Source organism: Salvelinus sp. IW2-2015, linkage group LG13 (assembly GCF_002910315.2).
Source record: "Salvelinus sp. IW2-2015 linkage group LG13, ASM291031v2, whole genome shotgun sequence".
Lineage (NCBI taxonomy): Eukaryota > Metazoa > Chordata > Actinopteri > Salmoniformes > Salmonidae > Salvelinus > Salvelinus sp. IW2-2015.
Genome location: NC_036853.1, coordinates 9818023 through 9822274, shown reverse-complemented (window position 1 = coordinate 9822274; position 4252 = coordinate 9818023). Strand labels below are relative to the sequence as shown.

General features: G+C 44.0%; 1 pseudogene; it reads left to right on the top strand.

The window, feature by feature from the left end:
* LOC111972085 (CUGBP Elav-like family member 5) overlaps positions 1 to 4252 on the top strand; it is a 387343-nt pseudogene that overhangs the window by 360036 nt on the left and 23055 nt on the right.

The window sequence follows — 4252 nt, the reverse complement described above, 5'->3', positions numbered from 1 at the left end:
ACTCTGAATATCTCTGTCAACACTTCCAGTTGGTGGACCAAATTACTCTGAATATCTCTGTCAACACTTCCAGTTGGTGGACCAAATTACTCTGAATATCTCTGTCAACACTTCCAGTTGGTGGACCAAGGCTTTTTATCAGAGCCAGTTTGTATCTCCCACTCTCATTCCAACATAATTACAGGCCTGAGCTTCCGACTTTCTGCATTGTAATTCTGAAAAACATCACTGAATGCCATGGTGTTATGCATGACAGTCTGGCAGCTGACATGAAGGACTGCATTATCACACAATGCATGTAAAGGAAGGGATATACGGAGGCCTTCCGCACCACTCTGTTATTCTACCATCTAGGCCTTCTGCAGCTTGTATCAGCTTGTATAGGCCACTGGCAAATGGATTTCAAGCTCATTCAAGTAAGCCCAAGTCCCAAGAGCCTATTGAAAGCAGGCAGAAGAGCCTGAGAGGGGGACAAAAGCCAGTGACTGGTGTGACATATACAGGGGCCAATGAGATCAGAGGCCCTCTACCCCAAACCTACAACCCTAGTCTGATCTTAATGAGGGCATTAACACCATCCCTATCCTTCAACAAGCACAGCTCTCACATTGACTTCCTCTCATTGTTTGTTTTCTTTGGTTTAGATGTCCTTTTCTGAACCCCTAAAATCGCAATTTATCTTATTCAGAGCAGAATGGATGATCCCCATTTGTCACGTTGATACAATTATGCAAATGACAAAAGGAGTTAATAGATAGCGCTGGTAAGGCATGTGGCTAATGGATGAGGTGCCAGCGGGACAGCCGCTTTGTGGCGGGACAGCCACTTTCAGGTTACCTGACAGGGGCATTGAGGGAAAATAATTGGCTTTTCCTATCCAGGGACTCCACGCAAATACAGGGAGAGTGGCATCTTCTGCCTCAACCGCACAATATGGTCATTAGCATCAGAGCTAGCTATAGTGGCGGAGTGATTTCTGCTTAGCTAAGTCAGACTCGGGGGGATCCACTTTTTCAACTGGACGGAGGGAGCTGTGGGTTATTAAACAGGAATAAGGAGCAATGGAATAGTCCCACCATGCTCATGTTTTTCCTCCAAATACTGTAGCTGCCTCCCTGAACATGAAGTACATGCCCCACACAATAGCATTGATTCCCCAGATAAACCCTCTAGTCCAGAGGTTGCAAACACCATTGTACAGTGATGGATTTTCTCTGGAATTAGGCCCTCTGCACTGCAGAGAGAAAACTAAGAGCAGAAATACTAGGTATGTGTGTGGGGGTATATTCTAGGCAGTATTGGATAGAGAATGGGTTTAGCTGTGTGTGTGTTAATGCTAAGTGGTAGAGGGTGTCAGCCCAGTTCTTTAACAGTGTGTCCAGTATAAATGGACTGCCATTACAGGTCGCTGCTAATGACACGCCAGTGGCACCGCAGCAAATGAAAAAGAGCTCAACCAGCGCAGCCACTGAGAGATGTCACTGCCCCTCCACTTTACCTTACACAACCAGAGAGGGACACTCACAGAGAAGTTTGACAAAGGAAGATAAATGCAATTCAATTCAATTCTCCCTAGAGACAGGAATAATATGCACATGTCAATCCGTTGATTTAAATGAGCCCAACAGACAGCTATTGAACCATTCCTTCAGCTGCTGACAGCCCACTCACTGTGAGGATAGACAGATTCACTAAACATCGCTTTACAGACTTTTATCCCCTTCCCATTATTTTATTCCCGCTCTCCTTTCTGTTCACTTTCATGCACTATCCATCCATCAACTCCCATCTCTCTCTCTCTCTCTCTCTCTCTCTCTCTCTCTCTCTCTCTCTCTCTCTCTCTCTCACTCACCATCCATACTAATCTTTCTCTGTTCTCCCACATCCATACTAATCTTTCTCTGTTCTCCCACCATCCATACTAATCTTTCTCTGTTCTCCCACCATCCATACTAATCTTTCTCTGTTTCTCCCACCATCCATACTAATCTTTCTCTGTACTCCACCATCCATACTAATCTTTCTCTGTTCTCCCACCATCCATCATCTTTCTCTGTTCTCCCACACACCATACTAATCTTTCTCTGTTCCCCACCATCCATACTAATCTTTCTCTGTTCTCCCACCATCCATTCATCTTTCTCTGTTCTCCCACCATCCATACTAATCTTTCTCTGTTCTCCTACCATCCATACTAATCTTTCTCTGTTCTCCCACCATCCATTCATCTTTCTCTGTTCTCCCACCATCCATACTAATCTCGCTCCATCTCTCCCTCCTGTTCCCCCAGCTCATGCAGCAACAGGCAGCCATCATGGCAGCGAGCCACGGGGGCTACCTGACTCCCAGCGTGGCCTTCCCCGCCACCCAGATTCACCAGATGGGGGCGCTCAACATCAATGGTCTCCAACACAACTCCATGACCCCAGTGTCGGCTGAATTTCATCAGGCGCTGGGTGAGCAATGCGTTTCATTCCCTTTGTGTGAGTGTTTGTGTGAGTGCGTGTGAGTGTGAGTGTGGGGAGAGGGAACTCAGACTGCAGCAAGGCCAAGAGAAAAAGTAGATTTATCCTGCCTACTACTGATAATCCCAAATTATTCAGTTGGAGAAAAATGTAATCTGATGTGATTTGCATATTTATGTTGTGTATGCAGATATATTTTGGTGCGGGAAATCGAATCGGGAGCATAATAGATTTGTTACAGGTACAGGCACTAATTTCCCCTCCGTCACTGGTTGAATCAATGTTGTTTCCTCATCATTTCAATGAAATTACATTGAACCAACGTGGAATAAATGTTGAATTGACGTCTGTGCCCAGTGGGGATCTGCATGCAATTCCCTCTGTTTTCCATTACAAACGGCCCCATCATTCTATACAGACACATTACAGAGGACTTTGAGATAGCTACTGCATAACATTTGCTTATTCAGCAAAACTTCTTTTTTGTCAACCTGAGGAATCCACAAGATCTTCTCTTACAAAGCATGCATCGAAATGAATAATACACAAGTCTTTGTTGTGTTTATTTGTATTTTTCCCGACATTGCAGTATTGTGACTTTGGTAACTGTATAACTGAATAACTGTATATCAATGAGGGAATCAACAGTTAAGATGGTGCATCAGTCTGACATGACACACTTTGAAGCACCTTTACTTTCTACTGTGAAAATCAATATCACAGAATGGATTCTGTCAGTGACCATCTCTCTCTCTCTCTCTCTCTCTCTCTCTCTCTCTCTCTCTCCTTCTCTCTCTCTCTCTCTCTCTCTCTCTCTCTCTCTCTCTCTCTGACATGGTTTAATGCATGTATGATGGAACATGCCAATATACACATGCTGTTTACTGTATATGTATATGCACTCATTTGAAAAGTTAAGTTGTTGGAGGAGGCTGGAGAGGGGCTATTTGTCAAATATTTACAGTGACATTTTTAGTGCAAAGTGGGCACTTTTTTACACACGGATAATCAATCAAAGAAAGTGATTAAAAGTGTAGCTGAGGGGCTTCTTCTCTGTTGATAATACAGGACAGAATTACACTGCATTGTGTGTGTTGTGTTTGACTGCAGTATAATACCACTGTGATGAAAGAACAAGAGACGGGACCACCGCATGTACTTTATATGCACATATTGTATGGACTATGTGTGCAGTAAATACATGATGATGATCATGATATTGCATCACCTTGTACGAGAGAGCAATCCTGTATGATATTCATAACAGGGGGGGGGGGGGTGAGTCAGTGATGTATCAATCCACAATACAAGGAGCTTTGTGAATGGGCCTGTGGTATTGAAAAGAACTCACCATGCTGTGTGTTCTGGAACCCTGGTGTGTGTTCTGGAACCCTGGTGTGTGTTCTGGAACCCTGGTGTGTGTTCTGGAACCCTGGTGTGTGTTCTGGAACCCTGGTGTGTGTTCTAGAGGTGGACACGCTTCAGTGTAAACTACAGTCTGCTGATGACCTTATTATTGAATCCAATGCGTTATTAATCCCAGCAAGAACAGATGGCTTTTCTTGAATTTCCAAAGACTACAATAAATATGAAATACATGTTTATTTAATAAATTAATTAATTCATTGGCGTTTGTGCTGGTAGGCAGCAGCAGACTGGTGTATGTATGCAGCAGCAGACTGGTGTATGTATGCAGCAGCAGACTGGTGTATGTACGCAGCAGCAGACTGGTGTATGTACGCAGCAGCAGACTGGTGTATGTACGCAGCAGCAGACTGGTGTATGTA